Source organism: Lissotriton helveticus, chromosome 4_1 (genome assembly GCF_964261635.1).
Source record: "Lissotriton helveticus chromosome 4_1, aLisHel1.1, whole genome shotgun sequence".
Taxonomy (NCBI): domain Eukaryota; kingdom Metazoa; phylum Chordata; class Amphibia; order Caudata; family Salamandridae; genus Lissotriton; species Lissotriton helveticus.
Window position 1 is genome coordinate 1,082,779,629 of NC_136063.1, and position 18,441 is coordinate 1,082,798,069.

Here is an 18,441-nt window from a genome sequence, read left to right on the forward strand (position 1 = left end):
AAAACAAATTGTAGTCCCAAAATTAGAAACTATAATGGTGTTGTGTATAGAGGCTAAATAATTGGCTGGTGCTCTCAGGAGGGCTGAACACAAGAAGATGAATGATGTATGCATGTGTGAGGAGACGGCTTGCGAGGACACATTCCCCCTCCTCCCGTCATGCCCATTGCCTCCAAAACTGGACTGTAGTGACTGTCAAAGGCAGGGAGAGCAGGGGTTAATCTTTGCCACTGCCTCGTCCTCACAGGAAGACGTCACGTCGGGCCGGAGCGGGAGCCAATGGGGAAACAGCAAGGTGGAAGGCGGGGACCAATGGGAGAGCAGGAAGGCGGGACCTGGGGAATATGAAGGGATCACTGAAGACCGGTCGGGCGTTCTCGAGTCAGAAAGAAGGATACGGAGCAGCCCTGAGGACCAGACGGAGGACGAGAGCAGCAAGGAGAGCAGAGGAAAGGAGAACCCAGAGACCAGCCCCGACGACGTCTTTGAGTCGGCGGAGGCAGCAGAGCTCTGGACCGAAGAGTGGTGGACACTCCTGGTGGATGCTGATGAGCCGCGGCAATCCAGGAGAATTGCGGCTGACGCGATACGTGACCCGGGTGGAAGGGACGAGTGAGGGAGGAGGGGGGATTGAGGGTACATAAAACGGGGCACTGTATGTAATTGCCTGCACTTGCACTGTATATATTGCCAGCACAACAGTTTTCTTTTCACGGGCACCTTTTTGACTGACAGTATAACTGGTCTTTCTGTCACGTGTCACCTTATGAGCCTTCCCTACACCCATTAGCAGCAATCCCTCATCATAGATTGAGTATTTCTCTCTTGTCTAGCGTCTCCTCCTTTTTGATTCCCTGTTACCATTACCTTCCCCTTTTTACCACCCCTCAGAGTCAGACTCAGCTAACTTACCAACCAACCCCCGAAATTCCACAAAGGGTGCATTCAGACTTGGTGAAGGGTTCTCTTAAAACTGAGACTAGTTGACTTACCACCACTTCTCCTTGTATTCTTCTTCCCTGAGGCCGCTGGGGTGCGTGAACGCATCGAAGCCACCGGTTAATAAGGAACCATCTGAGAAAACACTTCAAGGACCCTCCCAAGAAGATTCTAGGAGTTTCCATTGCACCAATCAGGACATTCAGAAGCAATCAAGAGACCATATTTGTTCTATATAAATAAAAACCTGACACCATTGATCCACAAATTCTGCCTCCTCGCTTCTTCTTTCGCCCTTCCCTCTCACACTTGGTGTTAGAAATGGGATCTGAAAGAATAGAGGCCACTATACAGAAAATGGCAGAAGGTCAGGAGAAGCTGCGACGCGTGATGGAGAGATTCTTGGCTGTAGCCGAGGAGGACAGAGAGAAACTCCACAAGTCCCTATCAGAACAGAACCAATCCCAAGAGGCCATCTTTAATAGACTCGCCGATACATTGGGACAATCAAGAAGTCATACAACCTTGCCCTCAGTAGTCCTTCAAAAATATGTTAGTGGTGAAGATCCTGATATTTTTTTTGCCAATTTTGAAAGAATGGCCAGAGCAGCGGGATGGGCAGCTGATAAATGGGGCCAATATTTGGGACCACTGTTGACAGGTGACCTACAGGCTGGGCTGCCTATCAAGCTGCCAATCCTCTAGGGCTTACCCCTTATGAGGATGTCAAGAAGGCAATGCAGGAAAGGCTCCGGATCGATGATGAAACCTACTGCATCCGACTCCGGCAGGTAAAGGAAGGCCCCCAAGAGACCCCCAGGACCCTTGTCATATCGGATACGAGATCTTGCTGACCGATGGCTCAAACCCCTAACACCCACTAAAGAGGGCATAATGGAAAAGATTTATTTAGAACAATTCCTGTCCTCCTTATACCCACCCGTACAAAAGTGGGTGCGACAACACGCTCGCTTGACTTTTGAAAGGGCAATAGAGGTAGCAGGGGCATATAGTAGGGCCCAGAAACTTCAGCGAGGTAGACATGAGCATTCCTGGAAACATCCAAGCGGGGGTCCCTCCAAAGTTATCAAGGCAGCAGCCCCTCGAAAGCCGGACACCGTTACCCTCCTGCCAGGCCCAGCTCCTTCTCCGGGACCAGCATACACACCCTCTATAAGGCCCTCCCAACCAGGACCGCAATGTTTCTCATGTGGAGGGTTCGGCCATATAGCAAGGGAATGTCCCCAAAAGGAAGAACCTATGGACATTGGTTTCACACGCTCTTTTTACTGTAACCCAGCCGAAAAGAAACCACCTTATTATCACACTGTGAGGGTCAACGGAGAACCTCGAAAAGCTCTAATGGACACTGGTTGCTTACAGAGTGTGATCCAACCTACAGCTATCCCTGGGGGAGTAACACATACCAAGGGTATGGTAAACATACAATGTGTACATGGGGACAAAAAGCGTTATCCCACCACGGAAGTGCGGATTCAACACGGACCTGAGTGCACCCCAATCCCATTGAAAGTAGGACTCATACCCCGTTTACCGGAACCCCTGGTATTAGGCTCTGATTATCCCTATCTGTCTAAAGTTCTACCAGAAACAACCCCAGAGCAGGAAGAATGGTGTAGGAATGCAACTTTTTGCTATGGTAAGCAGATTAGCGTCCCACCAAGAGAAACCCAGGAAGAGTGGGAAGCAAAAGAAGCGAGAGAAAAGAGAGTGGAACAGAGTCGCAGTTGCACAGATCAAAGAGGACTCCATGTGGCAGTATGATTGTGGATTTTATTCAGCACAAAGGGAGGACTCTACCTTGAGAGAAGCCTGGAATAAGGCCACAGACGATGAAAACCCTGAGCAAGTAGGTCCTCAATTCATGGTGAAAAAGGGACTGTTATATAGGAATGGAGGAAAGAACCAACCACTACAGCTATTAGTTCCCCTATCTTATAGGGAAAAGGTATTATTTCTGGCCCACAGCCATCTCCTAGGAGGCCATTTTGGAGAGGAGAAGACCGAAAAAACAATCCTAGAGAAATTTCTTTGGCCTGGTGTCTACCAACAAGTCCGAAAATATTGTAAGGAGTGCCCCATTTGCCAGAAAATTAGCAGGCATGTGTCCCCTAGAGTACCCTTACAACCCTTACCCGTAATCAGTGAACCCTTCTCTCGAGTGGGTATGGATATCATAGGGCCCCTCCTTCCCTCCAAAAGTGGTTGTAGATATGTGTTAGTATTGGTAGATTATGCCACATGTTTTCCTGAGGTTTTCGCTCTACGCCATTCCAATACCATACACATCGCCAAGGCTATGGTTAACATCTTCTCCAGAGTGGGCTTTCCAAAGGAAATTATAACAGACCAGGGAACCCCCTTTACCTCCAACTTAATGAAACAGGTCTGTAAGCATCTAAACATCAAACAAATAGGTACAACAGCCTACCACCCTGTAGGAGGGTGGATGCCTGACTATGGTTACCCCAGATTTTTTTGCCTTGTGTTTAGCTAGTTTTCGACTTAGTTGGCCTGGGATCCTGCTAATCAGGGCCCCAAGCTATCTGCGCTCTCTTTAAAATGGACTCCATGTAACCTAGGTGCATAACTAATTGGAATTGGATCACCTTATCAGCCCCTGAACAGTGTACTATAGGTACCCAGGACATAGGTGCATCCAAGGCCTACCAGGGGCTGCAGCATATCTTTTGCCACCCCTGGCTGGCCATCCAAACAGACACAACTGGCTGATCACTCAGCTGGGGCAAGGTCGTGTAATCACCCCTTGCTTGGATATAGTATACCTATATCTAAACCTATATCTGGACACATATATACCTATAAGTCACTCCTATGGCAGGCCTTAACAATCCTGGAGGCAGAGTGCTTGGTTTTATGTCAGATGGTGCTCTAGCATGAGCTGAGCCTGTCTGCAGCTTTCGGAACCATGTCCTTATAGCTGTTCCAGGGTATTGTCATACCATATACTCTTAAGTGCATTATAATCCTCGCGGTTATGGCTAACTTTGGTTTGGCTTTATCAAAACATGTCGTGTAAGGTGTCATACACTTTGGAATACTACCCCCTCACCAGTTCTGGCGACGGGGGTATTATTCCACCCTTCTAGAGGGAGAAAACATGTTACTTTACTTAAATGCGGTTAAAACTAACCAGAGCCTCAGCATCACAAAATGGATGCTGCTGCCACAGACACAAGTCTGGCCTCCTGCTGCTGACCCAAACTCTGGCAGGGGAGGCCTGGACAAATGGTATCCTGTCACAGGGAGGTGTTACACCACCCCAGACAGGAGATAGTGGATTGAGGCAGGCAGGGCGAGTGAAACTAGACACTGCCTGGGGCGCACAAGGCGCCTCATGCATAGCCCAGTTCAAACCGGTGCTGGGGCACTCCAGCCCCAGCTCTGGCGCAAAACTGGACAAAGGGAAAGGGGTGTAACCACCCCCTTCCTGGGTCCCACCCACAGGAGGGAGCTAGCAGGTAATCCAGCCCCTTGATTTGGAATAAAGGTAGAAGCTGTGTCCATAGACTTTAGATATCATGACTGAAACTTTGAAACGAAACTCTGGACCCTTCGACATCCCACTCAACGTGGAAGACTGAAGAATCTCCCTTGTGGTCAGGGAGTGACCACCCTGTGCAAACAGGCACCATCCAGCGCCCAACAGTTTGCTTTGTTGCAGCTCCCGCCGGAGCTCGAGCGACAGAGATCGACAAGAACCAGATTCCCAGACATCCAACAGCTTGATCCACAGCCACAGCAAAGCTGAGACCCGTGGAGGCGACGTGAGATGTTAGACCGGCCATCTTGAAAAGACTGCGAAGTGCTTCCCGTGCAGCTCCCGAGGCACCCTCAAAGCTGTGCATTGGGGACTGAGAAGCCCCAGCCCCGAGCAGCTTATGCACCGAAGAAGATCACCCCTCCACACTCATCGAGTGCTGCGTGGGGCCCTTTTGCATTTTCCTGCTTGACGCGTCTGTCCGGTCATTTGCCCGTTGACTAGTTGCCTCTACGACGAGGAACCTTTGAATTTACTCTACTAGTCTGGTTGCTCCAGACTGGCCCTCGCTCCCCTGAAAAGGAGCAACCGCTCTGACCTTGCTGGTCCGAGTAACAAGCGATCTTCAAATCCTGCGTGGGTTGCCTTTGCCAAGGCCTGTTGACTTCAATCCGGAAGCCGACACTGCCGACAGCGAGAGCCTTTGTGGGTGAGTCCGTGTTCCACTCCTGGTCATCGTCGATGCCCCCGACTCCACATGGCAGAGGAGACAAGCTTCTCGACAACCACCTGATTGCACCCGACATCGCCTGGTTCCTTCCTGGTTCCATCCTGGTCACTGGCTAGTGACCCAGACTCTGTCCCCTCTGCTTTCAGGTACTCTACATCTTCGATCCACCCTTGGATCCACCCGGACTCTTCTCTCCTGACCGCCTGCAGCATTTTCATCTCCAGGCTCCATAGAACTCCACGACGAAACCCGACACACTTTGGCACCTATGCACCCGCTTCCTGTGGGTGAGGTAATGATCAAACACCGGTGCTCCTGTAGTGGTTTACACCTCTAGTGTCCTAGTTTTAGGTGGCTAAATTCTAGTCCAGTCGGAAGACTTCCAAAACAGTAACTTTGTAACTTTTACGCGCCATTGATTTTGCATTGGTGCATGCGTGTGCTTTAGGCACTGCACCCGAATCCCGCGGGCTACTCCCGTCCTAACTACAGTTAGTCCAGTGTAGTCCCAGCGATTCACAAGGCCCTAGGCCCTACCATTGTTCGAGAGGTGGTGCTTATACCACTATTTTAGTATATGGTTTAAGTGGCCACCGGGCCTATCCAAAATTGTGCAACTTTGTATGTTTAACTGTGCTTTTGTTAAACGCATGTGCCTCTGGACTCATAAAGAGTACAGAGGATTATTCTAGTAATAAATACATATCATTTTATATTATATAACTTGTGTGGTGTCCTTTCATTTGATATTACAGGATTGCATATGGTAAAACAGCTGCCTTCACATGCCCTTTTGAATTAAGCCTAAGACTGCTTAGGTCCATGCTACCCCTAGGATAGCTTGTCTATAAGGTTGACTTACAACCACCACCATAAGGGTTGTTTGGACTGATACAAGGTGCTCACTAGAATAGTGAACATCATACATCCGGCAAACTTCTCACATTGGTGTGCAGCGGTTGGGATTTGAACTTGCTGTTGTTTTACCAATTGTAATCTTGATATCATTTGAAAGATCACATTGAGTACCATAGGTACATATAAACAAAGCTTACATACTTAAGTTCTACTGAACTTAGTAGTTGTAGACTAAAGGGCTTAGCACACCCTGACTACAACTCACTAGCAAGGTTACAGTAGGAAAACACATAGGGCCATATGTAGGAGCCGAAAAACCGGTCGGTAACGGCCGATTTCGGCCATTACCGTCCGGTATTTAGAAATTGGCATGTAGGGGCCTTTATGTTACAGAATCGGTAAATTTACTGATCCGGTAAATTTACCGATTCTGTAAAATACCGAATATGTATTTTTACCAATTCGGTAAATCCCAGATGTAGGTGGGACTCTTCTGAGTCCCAAAGGCCTTACAGATTCAGTATTTTACCACCCAATTCAATTGGGTGGTAAAATACCGAATCCAGGTGTGCATGCACATGTGTGCATGCACACCTATGCCATGTGACAGACAGACATGCCCTTAGGGCATGTCTGTGTGCCACATGGCACTCATGCCTGTATTTGGGGTGCTAGAGGGTGTCAAAGTGACACCCCCTGAACCCTTGCAGGAATCGGTATTTACCGATTCGGTAATTACCGAATCGGTATTTCCCATTGATTCCTTTGGGCTTCACAGCCCATAGGAATTAATAGGAAATACCGATTCGGTATTTACCAAATCGGTAAATACCGAATATTTATGAATCGGTATTTCAAATTCTGAAAATACCTACATCTCCCCCCTTCATATTTACCGATTCATAAATACCGAATCGGTAAAATTCGGTATTTATGAATCGGTAAATACGAATTACCTACATCTGGCCCATAGTGTAGGTAAGTGCACACACTTACACCTCACTAGCCATGTCTGGCACAGGGGACCAATCCAGTTCTCTACCTGTGACAGGTGACCTTACCAAGGCACCTTCCAGCTATGGAAAACTCAGCTTCAGAGACTTGAGTGCCTTGTGCACTACAAGGGGGCTGAAAAAGGGTCACAACCCTACTATCCCAATCCTGATCGGTGTCCTAGAGGCAGATTATCTTGAGATAGCTACTGCAGGCCCCTCAAGTAATACAGGTGAAGGAGGTACCCCCATAGAAGAAGATCCCGTCACCCCCGAAGTAGAAGTAGAGGTGGTTGATGATGATCTTGATTCAGATGATCAGGGGGATAGCCAGGTTCAAGTCAGGAGGCTTAGCCAGGCTAACCTAAGTTTACATGGGGATGGAGAGGTGTTCCACCTCACCAGACCTAATAGTAGACTACTCCCTGGCAATAGAAGAGAGAGATCCCTTTCCAGGGAATCTAACCTTTCTAATGCCTCAAGGGCTTCTCAAAGGGGAATGACTTCCCCTCAGACAAAAGAGCATAAGGCCAGGATGAGAGCTGTCCGACTCCAGATAGAGAGAGAAGAGGTAGCCCTGGCCCAAGCTAAACTTGCTTTAGCAAGAGAACAAACATTGAGTGTATTCGATTCCACTGGTGGCAGAAATATCCCTAAGGATAAAGACAGGTCCTATGATCATAGAAACCTGAGTAAGCTTGTGCCCCCCTACAAAGATGGGGATGACATCCACAAATGGATGACTGCTCTGGAGAGGGCCTGCATGGTACAGCAGGTCCCCCAAGACCAGTGGGCAGCGATCTTGTGGCTCTCCTTTTCTGAGAAAGGGAGAGATAAGCTCCTCACTGTTAGACAGGAGGATGCTAAAAACTATACTGTCCTGAAGAGTGCTCTTATTGATGGGTTTGGCTTAACCACTGAGCAATACAGGTTGTTGTTCAGAGATACCCAAAAAGCTCAGACTCAGGACTGGACTGATTTTGTAGATTGTTCTACTAAGGCTCTGGAAGTTTGGTTACTTGGCAGCAAAGTACATGACTATACAGGATTGTATAATTTGATTATGGGGGAGCAGATCCTTAGTAATTGTCAAAAACAGCTTTTGCGCCAGCACCTGGTGGACTCAGGTCTGACCTCTCCACAAGAATTGGGTAAGAGGGCAGACAAATGGGTCAGAACCAGGATTAGGCCTAAGAATGAGGGTGGTGACCAAAAGAAGGATAATTCCAAGGCTCAAGAGAAAGGTGGGGATAAATCAAAAGACAAGTCTCCCACAGGGCCCCAAAACTCCAAGGATGGGGGTGGGTCCCAAAACACTTCCTCTAACCAAAAGAATCCGTATTGCCATGCCTGTAAGCAGCCTGGCCACTGGAAAACTGATAGCAGTTGCCCAAAGAATAACAATAAGGAAAGTATTCCTCCAAGTAAGGCTCCAACCCCTCCTGTTACTATTAGTAGTAATCCCCAGGTGGTGGGACACCCCCAATAATTTGGCTGGGTTTACTTTTAGAACTCATGTGGACTCTGGCCTAACCAGGTCCCCTACTACAGCTACTCTTGTCTGTGAAAATGGCATGGGGTTTGCCAACTTCACTGCTTGCCCAAACACTTTGAGCAAGTACAGGCAGGAGCCCCTCATCAATGGTCAGAAAGTTGAGGCCTATAGAGACACAGGGGCTAGTATCACTATGGTGACTGAGAATCTAGTCCCCTCAAGGCAACTTTTACCTGATGCCACATACCAGGTGACCAATGTTGATGGAGTGCAGACAAATCATCCCATGGCACTAGTAAATCTCAGCTGGGGAGGTGTCACTGGCCCCAAGAGAGTGGCAATGTCAACAAACTTGCCTGTAGATTGTCTACTGGGAAATGATTTAGAAATCTCAGCCTGGGCTGATGTAGAACAAGAAACCCAGTCAAAAATGGTAAATCTCCATGGAAAGGTTAGTGGGGCTGTGATGGCCACAGCCCCAATCCAAACTGTCCTCCCTGAGAAGGTTGGTAGGGCTGTGCTAGTCTCAGCCCCATCTCAAGCAGACTCCTTCCCTAGACTGATTAGCAGGGCTGTGATGGTAACAGCCCATACCCAAACTGAGTCCCTTCCTGAAAATGTTGGTGGGGCTGTGATGGCCACAGCCCAAACTCAAACTGATTCATGTGTTGTGAAGCCTGAAACTATGGATCACTCCACACAAACAGAGAGCATTGAGGAGGAAGAGAAATCTCCCTCCCAACAGCCTTTAGGAGAGGATCAGCCTCCTCAGGGAACTGATCTTACCCCTTGTGAAGAAACTGCCCCAGAGGTAGTCAGGCCCAGCCTGGCAGAGCCCCTGATGTCAGTGGACCCTTCCAAGGTGGGACCCAGTCTGGGGCAGGTAACCTGCCCCTCTCTACCCTGCCTCAGCCAGCCCAGGGCTGCAGAGGTCAAGGAGGTCAGTGGACCCCATAGGGCCCCCTGTCCAATAAAACACCCCCATCAGCAGATTAGGGGCACCAAAGCTAGCAGCCCTAGCAAGGTGAAAACTTCAACAACTCCTGAGGGATCTCCCTTACACCTAGTTAGGAACCCCTCCTCCCACATGGACACGGTTGGGCACAGCCAAACCTGGGATCCAAAGGCCCCAAACCTGACCTGTCCCTCCAGTAAGCCAACAAAAGGGACCCAGCCTCCAGCTGTAGGCAGACAGAGATTGACCCTGAGAGCACAGTGCAACTCAGTCATGGAAAGAAAGGCGCCCATGGTGGATGGTGATTGGAGGAAGTTGAGCCCTACATTAGTGGAGCCTCACTTCAGTACTCCATCTCAACACCAGCCTTTTACTTTGCCAAAACACACCACAGGTAGTAATTCCCCATGGTGGAGACCCTCTGATGCCCCTAGGGTGAGGGATTGCTTGGTGGACCATGAGACAGGGGGTAACCATGCCAGTGCAGGTTCCTCCTTATATGGTCACTCAGGCAATATAGGCTTACCTGGTCAAGGATAGCCTTATCTCCTTTTGTTTGGGGGGGGTTACGTAGGAGGGTGGATGCCTGACTATGGTTACCCCAGATTTGTTTGCCTTGTGTTTAGCTGGTTTTCGACTTAGTTGGCCTGTGATCCTGCTAATCAGGGCCCCAGGCTATCTGCTCTCTCATTAAAATGGACTCCATGTACCCTAGGTGCATAACTAATTGGGATTGGATCACCTTATCAGCCCCTGTACAGTGTACTATAGGTACCCAGGGCATAGGTGTATCCAAGGCCTACCAGGGGCTGCAGCATATCTTTTGCCACCCATGGCTGGCCATCCAAAAAGACACAACTGGCTGATCCCTCAGCTGGGGCAAGGTCGTGTAATCACCACTTGCTTTGATATAGTATCCCAATGTCTAAACCTATATCTGGACACATATACACCTATAAGTCACTCCTATGGCAGGCCTTAACAATCCTGGAGCCAGAGTGCTTGGTTTTATGTGGGATGGTGCTCTAGCATGAGCTGAGCCTGTCTGCAGCTCTCGGTACCATGTCCTTATAGCTGTTCCAGTGTATTGCCATACCATATACTCTTAAGTGCATTATAATCCTCGCGGTTATTGCTAACTTTGGATTGGCTTTATCAAAACATGTCGTGTAATGTGTCATACACTTTGGAATACTACCCCCTCACCAGTTCTGGCGACGGGGGTAGCATTCCACCCTTCTAGAGGGACAAGACATGTTACTTTACTTAAATAAGCAATCGCAATGGAGCGCACACCGCTAGCCCCTCCTCCGGGTCGCCCCTAGGGACTCTGGTACATGGAGTTCTAGAGTGGATCACCCCAGTGGGTGCAAGTCGGTACTTGTAGAACTGATGATCTCTAGACCCGATACATGTCCCGGGTTTTGGGATGTCGCCCGAGACATGGCTCGGGTTTCGGGATAACTTCCGTCATCAGTAGAGAAAATAGTTAGGGGTGGAAGAGAAGGCCGCCAAACAACCGTCAATGGCCTCGATGCCCGAACCGGCACGCAGGTGCGGCGTCCAGGAGCCCGTCGGCTCAAAGCTCAAGGGAGCCAATTTGTAGAAACCATCGCAATGGACCGCACACCGCTAGCCCCTTCTCCGGGTAGCCCCTAGGGACTCTGGTACATGGAGTTCTTGAGTGGATCACCCCAGTGGGTGCAAGTCGGTACTTGTAGAACTGATGATCTCTAGACCCGATACAAGCCCTTCCTCCTCATCAGTTCTACAAGTACCGACTTGCACCCACTGGGGTGATCCACTCAAGAAGTCCATGTACCAGAGCCCCTAGGGGCGACCCGGAGGAGGGGCTAGCGGTGTGCGCTCCATTGCGATTGCTTATACAAATTGGCTCCCTTGAGCCTTGAGCCGCCAGGCTCCTGGACGACGCACCTGCGTGCCGGTTTGGGCATCGAAGCCATTGACGGTTGTTTGGCGGCTTTCTCTTCCACCCCTAACTATTTTCTCTACTGATGAGGGAAGTTATCCCGAAACCCGAGACATGTCTCGGGCGACATCCCAAAACCCGGGACATGTATCGGGTCTAGAGATCATCAGTTCTACAAGTACCAACTTTCAGCCACTGGGGTGATCCACTCAAGAACTCCATGTACCAGAGTCCCTAGGGGCGACCCGGAGGAGGGGCTAGCGGTGTGCTCTCCATTGCGATTGCTTATACAAATTGGCTCCCTTGAGCCTTGAGCCGACGGGCTCCTGGACAACGCACCTGCGTGCCGGTTCGGGCATCGAAGCCATTGACGGTTGTTTGGCGGCCTTCTCTTCCACCCCTAATTATTTTCTCTACTGATGACGGAAGTTGTCCCGAAACCGGAGACATGTCTCGGGCGACATCCCAAAACCCGGGACATGTATCGGGTCTAGAGATCATCAGTTCTACAAGTACCAACTTGCACCCACTGGGGTGATCCACTCAAGAACTCCATGTACCAGAGTCCCTAGGGGCGACCCAGAGGAGGGGCTAGCGGTGTGCGCTCCATTGCGATTGCTTATACAAATTGGCTCCCTTGAGCCTTGAGCCGACGGGCTCCTGGACAACGCACCTGCGTGCCGGTTCGGACATCGAAGCCATTGACGGTTGTTTGGCGGCCTTCTCTTCCACCCCTAACTATTTTCTCTACTGATGAGGGAAGTTATCCCGAAACCCGAGACATGTCTCGGGCGACATCCCAAAACCCGGGACATGTATCGGGTCTAGAGATCATCAGTTCTACAAGTAACGACTTGCACCCACTGGGGTGATCCACTCAAGAACTCCATGTACCAGAGTCCCTAGGGGCGACCCGGAGGAGGGGCTAGCGGTGTGCTCTCCATTGCGATTGCTTATACAAATTGGCTCCCTTGAGCCTTGAGCCGACGGGCTCCTGGACAACGCACCTGCGTGCCGGTTCGGGCATCGAAGCCATTGACGGTTGTTTGGCGGCCTTCTCTTCCACCCCTAATTATTTTCTCTACTGATGAGGGAAGTTGTCCCGAAACCGGAGACATGTCTCGGGCGACATCCCAAAACCCGGGACATGTATCGGGTCTAGAGATCATCAGTTCTACAAGTACCGACTTGCACCCACTGGGGTGATCCACTCAAGAACTCCATTTGCCAGAGTCCCTAGGGGTGACCCGGAGGAGGGGCTAGCGGTGCGCGCTCCATTGCGATTGCTTATACAAATTGGCTCCCTTGAGCCTTGAGCTGACGGGCTCCTGGACGACGCACCTGCGTGCCAGTTCGGACATCGAAGCCATTGACGGTTGTTTGGCGGCCTTCTCTTCCACCCCTAACTATTTTCTCTACTGATGAGGGAAGTTATCCCGAAACCCGAGACATGTCTCGGGTGACATCCCAAAACCCGGGACATGTATCGGGTCTAGAGATCATCAGTTCTACAAGTACCGACTTGCACCCACTGCGGTGATCCACTCAAGAACTTCATTTACCAGAGTCCCTAGGGGCGACCCGGAGGAGGGGATAGCGGTGTGCGCTCCATTGCGATTGCTTATACAAATTGGCTCCCTTGAGCCGACGGGCTCCTGGACGACGCACCTGCGTGCCGGTTCGGGCATCGAAGCCATTGACGGTTGTTTGGCGGCCTTCTCTTCCACCCCTAACTATTTTCTCTACTGATGAGGGAAGTTATCCCGAAACCCGAGACATGTCTCGGGCGACATCCCAAAACCTGGGACATGTATCGGGTCTAGAGATCATCAGTTCTACAAGTACTGACTTGCACCTACTGGGGTGATCCACTCAAGAACTCCATGTACCAGAGTCCCTAGGGGCGACCCGGAGGAGGGGCTAGCGGTGTGCTCTCCATTGCGATTGCTTATAAAAATTGGCTCCCTTGAGCCTTGAGCCGACGGGCTCCTGGACGACGCACCTGCGTGCCGGTTCGGGCATCGAAGCCATTGACGGTTGTTTGGCGGCCTTCTCTTCCACCCCTAATTATTTTCTCTACTGATGACGGAAGTTGTCCCGAAACCGGAGACATGTCTCGGGCGACATCCCAAAATCCGGGACATGTATCGGGTCTAGAGATCATCAGTTCTACAAGTACCAACTTGCACCCACTGGGGTGATCCACTCAAGAACTCCATGTACCAGAGTCCCTAGGGGCGACCCGGAGGAGGGGCTAGCGGTGTGCGCTCCATTGCGATTGCTTATACAAATTGGCTCCCTTGAGCCTTGAGCCGACGGGCTCCTGGACAACGCACCTGCGTGCCTTTTCGGACATCGAAGCCATTGACGGTTGTTTGGCGGCCTTCTCTTCCACTCCTAGCTATTTTCTCTACTGATGAGGGAAGTTATCCCGAAACCCGAGACATGTCTCGGGCGACATCCCAAAACCCGGGACATGTATCTGGTCTAGAGATCATCAGTTCTACAAGTACCGACTTGCACCCACTGGGGTGATCCACTCAAGAACTCCATGTACCAGAGTCCCTAGGGGCGACCCGGAGGAGGGGCTAGCGGTGTGCTCTCCATTGCGATTGCTTATACAAATTGGCTCCCTTGAGCCTTGAGCCGACGGGCTCCTGGACAACGCACCTGCGTGCCGGTTCGGGCATCGAAGCCATTGACGTTTGTTTGGCGGCCTTCTCTTCCACCCCTAATTATTTTCTCTACTGATGAGGGAAGTTGTCCCGAAACCGGAGACATGTCTCGGGCGACATCCCAAAACCCGGGACATTTATCGGTCTAGAGATCATCAGTTCTACAAGTACCGACTTGCACCCACTGGGGTGATCCACTCAAGAACTCCATGTGCCAGAGTCCCTAGGGGTGACCCGGAGGAGGGGCTAGCGGTGCGCGCTCCATTGCGATTGCTTATACAAATTGGCTCCCTTGAGCCTTGAGCCGACGGGCTCCTGGACGACGCACCTGCGTGTCAGTTCGGACATCGAAGCCATTGATGGTTGTTTGGCGGCCTTCTCTTCCACCCCTAACTATTTTCTCTACTGATGAGGGAAGTTATCCCGAAACCCGAGACATGTCTCGGGTGACATCCCAAAACCCGGGACATGTATCGGGTCTAGAGATCATCAGTTCTACAAGTACCGACTTGCACCTACTGCGGTGATCCACTCAAGAACTTCATGTACCAGAGTCCCTAGGGGCGACCCGGAGGAGGGGATAGCGGTGTGCGCTCCATTGCGATTGCTTATACAAATTGGCTCCCTTGAGCCTTGAGCCGACGGGCTCCTGGACGACGCACCTGCGTGCCGGTTCGGGCATCGAAGCCATTGACGGTTGTTTGGCGGCCTTCTCTTCCACCCCTAACTATTTTCTCTACTGATGAGGGAAGTTATCCCGAAACCCGAGACATGTCTCGGGCGACATCCCAAAACCTGGGACATGTATCGGGTCTAGAGATCATCAGTTCTACAAGTACCGACTTGCACCCACTGAGGTGATCCACTCAAGAACTCCATGTACCAGAGTCCCTAGGGGCGACCCGGAGGAGGGGCTAGCGGTGTGCGCTCCATTGCGATTGCTTATACAAATTGGCTCCCTTGAGCCTTGAGCCGACGGGCTCCTGGATGACGCACCTGCGTGCCGGTACGGGCATCGAAGCCATTGACGGTTGTTTGGCGGCCTTCTCTTCCACCCCTAACTATTTTCTTTACTGATGAGGGAAGTTATCCCGAAACCCGAGACATGTCTCGGGAGACATCCCAAAATCCGGGACATGTATCGGGTCTAGAGATCATCAGTTCTACAAGTACCGACTTGCACCCACTGGGGTGATCCACTCAAGAACTCCATGTACCAGAGTCCCTAGGGGTGACCCGAAGGAGGGGCTAGCGGTGTGCGCTCCATTGCGATTGCTTATACAAATTGGCTCCCTTGAGTCTTGAGCCGACGGGCTCCTGGACGACGCACCTGCGAGCCGGTACGGGCATCGAAGCCATTGACAGTTGTTTGGCGGCCTTCTCTTCCAACCCTAACTATTTTCTCTACTGATGAGGGGAGTTATCCCGAAAACCGAGACATGTCTCGGGCGACATCCCAAAACCCGGGACATGTATCGGGTCTAGAGATCATCAGTTCTACAAGTACCGACTTGCACCCACTGGGGTGATCCACTCAAGAACTCCATGTACCAGAGTCCCTAGGGGCGACCCGGAGGAGGGGCTAGCGGTGTGCGCTCCATTGCGATTGCTTATGCAAATTGGCTCCCTTGAGCCTTGAGCCGACGGGCTCCTGAACGACGCACCTGCGTGCCGGTTCGGGCATCGAAGCCATTGACAGTTGTTTGGCGGCCTTCTCTTCCACCCCTAACTATTTTCTCTACTGATGAGGGAAGTTATCCCGAAACCCAAGCCATGTCTCGGGCGATATCCAAAAACCCAGGACATGTATCAGGTCTAGAGATCATCAGTTCAACAAGTACCTACTTGCACCCACTGGGGTGAACCACTCAAGAACTCCATGTACCAGAGTCCCTAGGGGTGACCCGGAGGAGGGGCTAGCGGTGTGCGGTCCATTGCGATGGTTTCTACAAATTGGCTCCCTTGAGCTTTGAGCTGACGGGCTCCTGGACGAAGCACCTGCGTGCCGGTTCGAGCATCGAGGCCATTGACGGTTGTTTGTCGGCCTTCTCTTCCACCCCTAACTATTTTCTCTACTGATGACGGAAGTTATCCCGAAACCCGAGCCATGTCTCGGGCGATATCCAAAAACCCGGGACATGTATCGGGTCTAGAGATCATCAGTTCAACAAGTACCTACTAGCACCCACTGGGGTGAACCACTCAAGAACTCCATGTACCAGAGTCCCTAGGGGCGACCCGGAGGAGGGGCTAGCGGTATGTGGTCCATTGCGATGGTTTCTACAAATTGGCTCCCTTGAGCTTTGAGCCGACGGGCTCCTGGACGACGTGCCGGTTCGGGCATCGAGGCCATTGACGGTTGTTTGGCGGCCTTCTTTTCCACCCCTAACTATTTTCTCTACTGATGAGGGAAGTTATCCCGAAACCCGAGCCATGTCTCGGGCGATATCCAAAAACCCGGGACATGTATCGGGTCTAGAGATCATCAGTTCAACAAGTACCTACTTGCACCCACTGGGGTGAACCACTCAAGAACTCCATGTACCAGAGTCCCTAGGGGTGACCCGGAGGAGGGGCTAGCGGTGTGCGGTCCATTGCGATGGTTTCTACAAATTGGCTCCCTTGAGCTTTGAGCCGACGGGCTCCTGGACGAAGCACCTGCGTGCCGGTTCGGGCATCGAGGCCATTGACGGTTGTTTGGCGGCCTTCTCTTCCACCCCTAACTATTTTCTCTACTGATGAGGGAAGTTATCCCGAAACCCGAGCCATGTCTCGGGCGATATCCAAAAACCCGGGACTTGTATCGGGTCTAGAGATCATCAGTTCAACAAGTACCTACTTGCACCCACTGGGGTGAACCACTCAAGAACTCCATGTACCAGAGTCCCTAGGCGCGACCCGGAGGAGGGGCTAGCGGTGTGCGCTCCATTGCAATTGCTTTTACAAATTGGCTCCCTTGAGCCTTGAGCCGACGGGCTCCTGGACGACGCACCTGCGCGCCGGTTCGGGCATCGAGGCCATTGACGGTTGTTTGGCGGCCTTCTCTTCCACCCCTAACTATTTTCTCTACTGATGAGGAAAGTTATCCCGAAACCCGAGCCATGTCTCGGGCGATATCCAAAAACCTGGGACATGTATCGGGTCTGGAGATCATCAGTTCAACAAGTAGCTACTTGCACCTGTAGTGTAGTTCCTATATTCCCAATAGGCTCTGCGCATTGGAATAATATATTCAGCAGTGTAGACGTAGGACTGAGGTCAACTAGGTCTCTACTGACTATATTAGACTTAAGGTTTGCCAGCTAGCTCAGAGGTCACTAGAAACTTTCTCGAATAAACGAGGAGGAGTTTAACCTTTCTGGATAGACAAGAAGGGATTAGCTTCTGACAACCATTAAACATTACAACTTTGCTCTCCCAGAATAAGAGTGTATCTCTAGAGTCGTGTGAAAACAAAAGACAGCTATTTCACTCAGTCAAATGTGCGTACTTAGTTTCACCAGAATGCAGAGAAAAGAGAGACGGGCGTTTTCAATAAAAGGTGTAATTTATTGAGCAGTCTTCTTACTCATACAAGAGAAATGAATTGACACAATTGCAATACTTATAGTAAAGTAAAGTGCGTACAGTAAAAGGAGTATTATGAAATAATACTGTAAAAGCATTGATTTGGTTTCTTAACCATATGATACTTTAAAATAGATAAAATATATACATACATATATACATTGACTAATCGTACTCAACTGGTGCTTCTGAATACGCCTACCCCGGTGTACCTGACCTAAGCCTAATACGTGGGAAGGAGTAAGTAAGTAGCAGTTTAAGTTAAGTTTGTTTTGCCAAGAATCTGACTCAAGAATTCTCTTTAAGGGTTTAGTCAGCTCCGTACCTGGGTAATAGAAAGCAGGAGGACTTGTATCTCTCTCTCAGGACTCGATATCCCAGTAACCCGTGAAGGTATCTGGAAACACCGGAGCTGGATTTCTCGGCTGGAGAAAAGACAGCGTCTCTCTCAGTGCGTCAAAGAGGAGGGGCAGCGTCCGTGGGCTCTCGCATCAGCTGGGCTCTTGGGCAAGTAGATAGCTGCTCTGCTCCAAAACCACCACCGTGTCTTTGCTTAAGGCAACATTGGTATATTTATACCTGAAAGGTGCCGGGTTTGACTGTCGGGATTGGAAGCAGCGCAAGAACACGCAAGCGCCACTAACCTGATACAGATGCCCGCAGAGACGATAGACGATAGTCCTCCCCACTCCGTACTGCACAAAACTCAACAATGGAATAACTCCACTATCTGAACATGTACAGAAGGGGGCAGGGAGGTGGTTTAGTAGCAGGGGT